The sequence below is a fragment of the Nothoprocta perdicaria genome, unplaced genomic scaffold (assembly GCF_003342845.1).
Source record: "Nothoprocta perdicaria isolate Ctin4 unplaced genomic scaffold, notPer1 scaffold_4, whole genome shotgun sequence".
Lineage (NCBI taxonomy): Eukaryota > Metazoa > Chordata > Aves > Tinamiformes > Tinamidae > Nothoprocta > Nothoprocta perdicaria.
This window is the reverse complement of record NW_020455643.1, coordinates 8,004,923-8,014,478: the sequence shown is the minus strand read 5'-3', so window position 1 is coordinate 8,014,478 and position 9,556 is coordinate 8,004,923. Positions and strand designations below refer to the sequence as shown.

At 43.8% G+C, this 9,556-nt stretch overlaps 1 pseudogene; it reads left to right on the top strand.

The window, feature by feature from the left end:
* The first annotated feature begins 1,709 nt into the window (after window positions 1-1,709).
* On the top strand, window positions 1,710-9,300 carry LOC112952388 (annotated as a pseudogene).
* The last annotated feature ends 256 nt before the right edge of the window (window positions 9,301-9,556 follow it).

Sequence of the window (9,556 nt, the reverse complement as noted above, 5' to 3'; positions counted from 1 at the left end):
GCTGTAATATTCATGATTCAAAGTACAAACAGGACATTGACAGACAGCAAAAGAGGGAGAGGGAGCATCGGTGGGAAGCTACTGACTACAGAAAGTCAGATGAAGGAAGCTCTCCTTTGCTTACTGTAACACTCTATCCTCTCTAAAAAGCGTTTCTTTGTGAGATGCTCCCTCTCAGACCTTTGGCACTGAGACTTGCATGAACAGTGCAGGTTACATAACTCAGAGGCCACCTCCCTTCTTGGCATACAACTTTAGGCACTTTTTACCTCACTGATTTTGGTTCTCAGGCAATAAAAATGCAGCAGCAGGTTTTAATTAGTATGAGAGGGAGATGATACAACTGAGCCTGCCTCTAGACCCAGAAAAGTATGAAGTCAGGTCTTGCCAGGCAGAGCTGCAACCAGGAGGAGCCAGAAAGTTAAGGTGGGAGGAGATAAAAGGAATCAGGACTTGCCCTCCGGCACCAGAAGAAACATGGAAGGATGGAGCGTTAGCAGAGAGCTTCGTTTCAGGTAGCGAGGACCAAATCGCATGGTAGGAGGAGATCAAACAGGAACTGTGCCAGGCTCAGGGAATAAGCAGGGGGAAATCAGAAGGGGCAGGTGGGAAATAGCTGGTAGGTGGCAGTAAATTGAGAGGTTCAGGCAACATCCCCGAAAGAGGATGACTTGGCTGGAGACCAGGTGGGTTGTGTTGTGGGACACATACCCTGCAGTGAAGCCTAATTCTGTTTCAACAGCCTTGGCTCACTTTATTTTCTCCCACCTCTTACAGCAGCATCTCACCAAAAGAAGGGAAGCCCTTGGGGCAAGAATATGTGTTTATAAACTTACCACATCTATGCTATGATATTCAGTCACAGTGATTGTTAAGTCCCAAATAAAGACAGTAGAAATTTCTGCTTAAAAACAGACACCATGATTAATCTGTTAAGTCTTTATAGCACATGTCCTTGTTACTATGTTTTCTAAGAGTATTTAACAGCCTGGGCTAGCTTGTGCTCACTTATTCATAGGCTTCTTGCCTGGAGGGGGATCACGTTTTGCTTGCTTGGGGCAGGAATAGCACAAAGAACGAATTCAAACACAGCCTTCCATCCCAACCAAACTGACTGCATATAACTTGGATGGTTGGTACATTTGTTTACTATTTGTGTCTAGTTATAACCTAGGCAATGTGTAAAATCAGCCAACTCTGTGGCCTAGGTCCTGTCCCCATTCAAGCCAGAGAGATATCGGCTATTGGCTTGTATGGGATCATTGACAGGACAGGACCGGAGCCTGAGCTGCCCGGCATGCAGCTTGATTTAAGCAACACTCACTTCGCAGCAAAGTGGCTGAGATCTGTGTTCTCCTCCTTGGCGCTGAGGTCAGAGGTATTTGAGCAGCAAAGGACTGAGCCGCAGACGCAGAGCCAGGGAGAAGATGTGATCTCCAAGGGAGCTGCAACACCTCTGTAAAACCCTGTGATCACTGACTTTGTGTTTGCAATTGCAGGTGCAGGTTTAAAGGTGAGGTCAGCGTGCAGCAGAAAGGGAGTAACAGAGACTCCCCTGGCAGGCAGGGCCCTGGCCCTGGCACCGTGTGCGGCTCGCTCTGCCGCGCAGCTCTCCCAGGTCTTGCTCGTTCCCCTGCTCCCTGCAGGGCTTGCGGGTGCTTTGCTCACGGGCTGCCCCTGCTCTCACCCCACTGCCTGTAGGGCAGGCCATGGATCCAGCCTTCTGGCAGATCAAGGCTGAGCGAAGGCAGGGCTACGAGCTCGATCCCTAGCGCGTTTTCAGGGCCCGAGAACATCCACACGTGAGTTACCTGTTTGTGCTACCCTGGCCTCTCCTGCAAAGGGCCCTGTGTCCATCACAGCTCCCTAACAACAGGGGTTTGAACTAAGGAATATTTGAAACGGAAAATGTAAATTTACATTTCACAGGACCCCAGGGGCCATGTCAACTTTACACGCAGATGACTAGAAACAGTTTCATCACCACTGCGGGCAATTAGAGAGCAAAGCCCAGGCACGATTCTGTGCTGCCTTCCCCTGGAACAGCTCCAGGCATCGGTACAAATGCAGTATGAAACACAACTACTCTGATTTAATTTAATTTTACACCTTCCCCCCACTGCCTTGAACAGTTGGAGTGCAAAGGCTCCAAGTCACTGTGCATTGTGCACAAGATGTGAACACTAAAAGGTGTAGACAAGGCCAGCTTGGGAGCAGGGAATGTCACTACTTCCTGCTCCTTTCACAAGGACATAATTTCTGCTTCCAGAAACCTGATGTCCAGAAAGCAGGGATCCCTCCACTAAACACATGCAGACGCTTTGCTGTGCTTTGCACTGGGTCCTGCATTTTGCTTTGCTCATGTCACAGAATGTGCCCACAAAACAACCACATCAGTTACCCTAGGAATAATAATAGCACATGGGGTGCCCCCAAGCTGGCCCAGAACCCGGGGCACCAGTCTTGGTGCTGGGGGCATTGGGCGTCAGCAGCCAGTGCAGTCGCAGGGGGAAGCCTGGGCCAGAGCTCAGCCTGCCCTGTGAGCTCCAGCTAAACCAAGGTCCTTCAGGGGCACTTTTCTCCTGCAAAAACAGCTGAGCAGCCCAATGGCTGCCTGCGGTGGACCCAGGGGTGCAGAGATGCTCCGAGCACCTCGCTGCTGTCCCCACTTCTCCCTTGACCCGGGGCAAGTGCAGCTCAGCGCTACAGGGACCGCTGCTCCCTGCCTGTGATAGGCTTTAGTTGTTTCCTTTAAAGCATACTTGGCTTTTTGTTTATTTTCATTTTCTGTCTATTTTAACTGACTCCTCTTATTATTTTTGTGTACACACTAACATGCTTATCCTGTAAATAAGGTGTTTCAAGACACTGTAATAACACACTAGACTGTCCCTGCTCTTCGTTGCATTTTTGTACCAGAATAAGCAGTCAGTTTTGTCAGGGATATTCACAGCTGGTAATAAAGTCTTCTGCAACCTTCTGTTCTTCAAAAATACATCAAGAAATCAATATTTTTTCATCAGTCAGTAGACTCTCCTCCCATATTTTTAACCAACTCTTCATATAAAAACATTTTCAAAACTTCAAATGCCCCTAAGCAACTTGTGGCTTAATTTTCCTCTAATTGAAACTAACGAGCTATTTGCCATTAACTCCTATGCAAGTAGGACAGAGCTTTTCTTTCATGGGAGATACTCAGCATTATCTTCCCTGACAACCATTTAAACACAATTACAGATTGCACAGAAGTATTTATTCATTTCTCTCCCTTGCAGCAGGCTGGCCCACCACAAAGGCGATACTCCATTAGTGCCAGCTCCCTTCTGGCTACGAGGCTCGCCCCGCACTGGCACTACCAGCACCAGCAGCACTGAGGAGGGGATCTTTTTGTCAGCCAAGAAAACAGGTATGTTTTTATTCAATGCTAAGCTGATATCAAAAGGCCCCGGTGTAACAGGCCTTTTGTAAAAATTAAAATAAGGACAATGAAACCTTCAGAGATGTGCTGAGCTCTGAATAACTCCCCAAATTAGCCTTTCTGCAGTGGAGGGTGATGCATACAGAAGCAGGTAGACGAAAAAAATGTGTTGATTTTGTAACAACCTCATCTGTGTATTGCTGGCATTGTAAAAGCGCTACAGGCACCAGAAAATACGGAGCCTGGTAGCATTTAGTGTTTCCAAGATTACTGAGCTTTACATTCGCGCTTCATGATTCAGCTGAGTAAACCCATCCAACATCAAACACTTTTGATCATAACAATATTTCTTTAATGTGAGATGTGTGTGCTTTTGCCTCCGGAATTCCCAAACGACCAACTTGAAAGCTCAAGTAAGCAATCCTAACTTTGGGATTCCTTAAAGATAAGCACTTTCCCTGGCTATTAATTGTTCACTTAGGGTAGTCTTGCTAATGCCTTTTCTCATAGAGGAAATAATTAGAATTACAAGGCTGGACCACATGCTGCACTACTCAAAAAGCACTTAAATTTGCAGAAAATGGCAAAAACTCTTTGATCACTCCTGCTTTCTGTTTACTGATCTAATCTGTATTAGCTGCCATTTTAAGGAGACAGAACACCGTGATATTTAGCAAGGCTGCATGTAAGCAGAAAATTCCCACTATTTCCTTCCACCGAAGGATGCAGATAGCCAAGTGTGAGGCCACTGAGATGCCTCCTGCTGCTGCACCTTCACTCTTCGGCAAAACAGTGTTGGTCTTGAAAATACTACGTGTAACCAAAGCTCAGGACTGAGTGCCAGGCTTTACTTCACAGAGCACTTAGAAGAAGAAAGATAATAAAGCACGATAAAAGGCATAAGAAACGCCAAATACATGTGTAATACTACAGCCTAGAGAAAAAGTTTATAAAACAGTTCACTCATTCATTATACTTCTTCCTCCCCGTTTAGTATTTAAAGGGTTTACTGACACATCTGATGCATTTAAATACTATGTATATACTTTAGAGTTCACATATAAAATCACCATTCCAGTCTCTCTTTAGAAAAAATCCTGTATTGTTAGATCACAATAATACAGAGATTTGTGTCACCTTACAATTCAAGAACAGGAGTTTCAAACATTCAAAAAATAGTATGGATCCTGCACCCAGATTGCTCCAAGATTTTGGGTTTTTTTTCCATAAACCAGGGAAATGAACTGAGAGTGAAGGACACTCCTCCCACTGCACTCTGTCTTTGCTCCCTCTTTAGCAGCGGCATCATCCCAGGCGAAACAAGCAGCTAACAACCACGAGCAAGTCCTTTAGGCTCTATAAATGCTGGAGATGACAGCTGCTCCCTTTCCAGCTCTCAACACAGTAAATAAAACATGAGCCTCAAAAGATGTATCCCCGGTAAGCACCCTGCAACAGAGCTTGCCTGTTATACCCCATTTCACACACAGTATTTCCCTGTCCCCCTCCCATGGGAACACAGCTGCCCAGATGTTAAGCCCTAACTGCTTTTTGTCCCCACAGTGCAGAGAATTCAGTTAAGGTTTCAGAACTTAAGGACCAGACTTAAGTTTTAAGTGAGACGGACCATCCTGATCTTTATTCTCGACTCTTGGTTGGTACCAGAATCAAAAGGCTAAAACAATTTCCAAGAGGCTGTTCTTAAATTAAATGTAGCCAGATGCATAATCAGGCCTATTCTAACAGGACCCGATGCGGCAGACCTGATTTGCCACAGTTGAAAATTTATCATAATTTATCAAAATTTATCATGCAGAATGTTTAACTTCTGCATATTTGCATATCCCACCTGCGCACTCTGTTTCTCTACCATTTCCTTTCATTCTGAACAAAAGAGGCATCTGATCCCTTCCTTTCTTGTGTTCAGGAGATCACTGGTTCTGTCTTCTAACTCATCTTGGATGTAGTGGAGACCAACTGCCACATTCTCAGCAAGAAGCTGTGGAAGGAAGCTGTGCACCCAGACCTGCTCATGAAACTGTGAGGACTTTATTTTCCTGTTTCATCTCAGGGATGAGAGTTACTCAGGTATTACTTTAAGACAGCAAAATCTCTACATATGCAGAGATTTTTGTAGGCAGTAGAGCTTAGTTAGAACCAAATCAGAATCTATTTTTTAAGGTTCACAGTTTTCATCTGTACTTTCTTATCAGTCTACAGAACGGTAAGATGTATTTAAGGAAATGAAAAGAGTTTTTGAGCAGAGCTAATCAACAGACATGGATAAATAGCTCTGCTAGAGCACTGTTTAGAATCCACAGTCTACTTTTTATAGCAATTCTGTAAGAGTTTATTTTAAAGACAGCTTGTCAAAAATGGAATAAAAGAAACTCACTTTTATATAACAGGTGACCTTTACTTTAGTTTAATTCTACTTTTATTCTGACAGTTTTACAGAAATAGTACTGAAAGGAGAGAAGAAAGAAAATCCAACAACATATGTGGCAAAGATAGAAAGCGCCTTAAGCCTGCTGCTACAGGTGTCCAAAATGATCCTCAACAAGCGAAAATAACTTTTAAAATACAGACTGTCTGGAAAGAAGTTTTGCATACGAAAAAAAACAAAAGGTGTCTGATTAATTTGCCCTGACTACCTTCTTACGTCAATCTTTTGAAAACAAAAATGAAAAAAAGGTTTATTTCTACTTACAGCACTTTCAGCAGGGAAAGGGCCCAAAGAAAGCTCGGCCAGTTCCCCTTTCCCGCCTCTGGGAGCTTCAACGAACCCCAGAAATGTATGTCCTAGAGGCCTTGATCCTCCAGGCACCAATACTTAAGATACACTCAGAGAGCATAAACTGAATTCTAAACATAGAGGCACGATGACTATTTTTTCTGCCATGAGGTCTTAGTTTCTCTGTGGGTGAGGGTGACCTTACATTACTACAGTCGATTTAGGGCCTTTCATGTCCTTCTCCTTCCTCGCTATGGACACAGGAAAGAAGGAAAAGTTGGAATTCAGGTGCCTGGCTCCAGACACACTGGGCTGATCTCCAGCAGCAGTTTAAGCTGCCTCAGTTCCACATATCCACCCAGCTCCCAGGGCAGCAGCTTGGCCAGGGACAACAATTTGTGACCCTCGAGCAGTTCTTAGCTGCCAGAAAAGTGGTTCTGGAGACACTAACCTGACAACAAGCACTGCACAAGTAGAACTAAGAATTATGTTGAAGTACACTTGGGGAAGATCTGGCCTTCTATTTATTTCTATGGGATCTATTCAGAAATGTGCTTCATTTCCACTTGAGTTTTAAGACAATTTTTTGTTGTGCAGAATTTCATGACTGTAAGAAAAAAACAACAGTGATTCATTAACATCAGTTAGTCACTGAAAGTCTGCAAAATTAATTGTTCCTACATGTTTATATTGTTTTAGGCTTATGGTCAATGTAAAGCAATTATCTACACTAATCAGCCAAGGAAAATTGCTCATCTGAGTCCTTACGAGTGCATTTTACAACAGCTAAGTCTTTACTGAACACACTTTAAAACAGAACTGAAATAAAACCCTGTTTGCCATTACTGTAATTTTTAATTGTAATAATAGCACCATCATGTCTTCGTTCACTTTCAGCTGCCCTGATTTCCTCAGGTCATTGATCATAAGACCTGTGCGGTCCTGCAATGCCGAGCAGGGCCGAGAATAACTTTGTTCTCATCTCATCTCATCTCTCTGCTGGGAAACGCAGCAGCGCCCTTGTCTAGGTTTTTGCCATCTGGTCCAAAATGTATTTTAAAGGTTTGTGAAAGACAAGCAAGAAGAGCAAGTAGCCTGTCAGCAAGCTCAATTTTTCAATGCAGTGTCTCTGCCTCCAATACAACATTTCTAAAGGTCTGCAATTTCAGAAAGATTGAAAATCACTCAAACCATATAATGTTATTTCAGGGTCTGGAGTGTGAGGGAGCCGGGCTGGGAGGCATTAATGTATTTATGTGACAGTTCAGTGACTATGTTGATGGTGATCGTATCTGCATTAAATATTGCTTTAACATAATTAAGTCAGAAGTTTAGGGTATGCATAACAACTAGAGACACAAAGACATAAATAAGAAATAGATGTGGACTCTTCCCTAGACTGTCAACAAGCTCTTATGGTTCTGAACACTTCTCACGAGTGACACTGTTTCTCACTAGTGACAAGCTTCAATGGAGGTAAGTGAAGAACCTCAGTGACTGATTCCTCAGTGACCGATTACTGATTCCTCAGTGACTACTTAGCCTAGCCCCTTTGGTTCTTTGCAAACAAGAATCTAGAGAGAGACTCTTGCTCTATATGGACTGCAAATGTACAGACTGCCTTGGAACAAATGAACATTTTAGATAAAGCTCTAGAATTCTTGTCCAGAAGTCCACAAACAAAGAAAACTCCAAAAACTCCATCCAGAAAATGGTGATAGCTACAGCTTTATAAAAGTGAATCCTTCTTATGGATTTCCTTTGAGTAAACAGATGCAGCAAGAATTGTAAACATGGCATGAAGAGGACAGTCACACTGTGATCCAGGCAGCTATAGAAAACATTTAGGAATTAAGGGGGAAAAAACTGTGAGAGGAGCTGAAAGATTAACGGAACACACTGCTCAGAGATTCCTTCTCCTTCAGCCCCCTCTTCCCTGGGATCAGAGCTGTGTTACCTCCAGAGCCTGGTAAACACACAGCTGTTAGGAGCAACAAACACTTTCGCACCACACTAGTTGTGTAACTGGAACGGTGTGAAAGCGTTTTCCCCTGAGAACACGTGTTATGTTCTCTTACAGGCCCTGCCTGCCCACAGTGTTACCTGGCACAGCTGGGCCCTCAGCAGCCGGCTGGTTCTTACTACCGTGTTCCCTCACCCTCCTTTGCAAATATAAGGTCTTTCCAAAAGGTTGTCCCCCCTTGTAAGCTTGCCGATCCCAAAATAAAAGTTTGCCCAAGCTGCTTACCACTATAATCACATGTAGAAACTAAAACTACTCAGGCTGTTCTAACCTCCCATTTTACAAGATAAGAGCTAAATATCAGCATTACAATATGGAATAAAATGGTTACACTCTCTTTTGCAGGAAATGGGCTTCTGCACAGGCTCTGTGGTAAGGCACAGAAAGAGTTTGGGGAAATATCCTGTGAAATCTACAATCCAGAGGTATTTCTTCATCTAATCTCAATATTGGCATAGTAAGATGCCTTTACGAAACAACAGCTGAGCTCCTGAAAGCCCAGTTTGATAGATATGGGGCTTCAGGAAAGTAGTAAGGGCAATAAGTTCAGTAGAGGTGATGCTTATTGCCTGTTATTCTAGGCTCCTGTCACTGCAGAAGGGGCGCAGCCACCAGATCTGAGACCTGGAAAATCCAGCCAGAGGCCTCAAGAAGCTTCCTCTTTAGAAGCCAACCCTTTCACACCGTACCTAGGAAAAACAGTGGGCTGGCTTAAAACTTTTCCCCCTTCAACTGAGAACATCTCTCGCCAAAATGCACCAGATAGAGAACACACAGACAGAAATCCAGTTCCATCTGAGGCAGTGGAGCCTATAGCAGCTTCCCAGATATCACTGGCAATCCTGATGGAGAAAGATTCAAGCAGACAAATCTGATGTGACCAAACTGATGAACAGACCAGTTATTCTCCTTTTCCCTGAAGAACTTTTGCATATCAGACGCATATCCAGGGAAAGCAAGGGAGAGAGATTCCACCCTTGAGACTTCGCTGGCTAGAAAACCCACCAAAGCATAGCTGGCATGCAAGTCACCTGGAGCACTATAATAAAATGATGGTCACACTGACCGAGTGATCTTCCCATTTGTGTAATATCTCAAAATAAATTGCTCAGTACTGCCTTCATCTTTGTCATTCTCATTTAAGAAGGCAAAGAGATAGATTACAGAAAGAAATTTAATTGGGGTATTTTCCAAAAAAAAAGAATTTTTGATTAAATTTTCCACTTCCTCTCATCAGTAAGAGCATGAAGGAATGATAACTGCAGAGAGGAAATGCATGTGCAGGTTCAAAGACATCGGAGGAAAATGTTCTCAAGAGCAAAAATGTGAGGAGGCAGCAAGGGCCACCTGCTCCCTGATGGATAGGGAGCTGGGAGCTGAG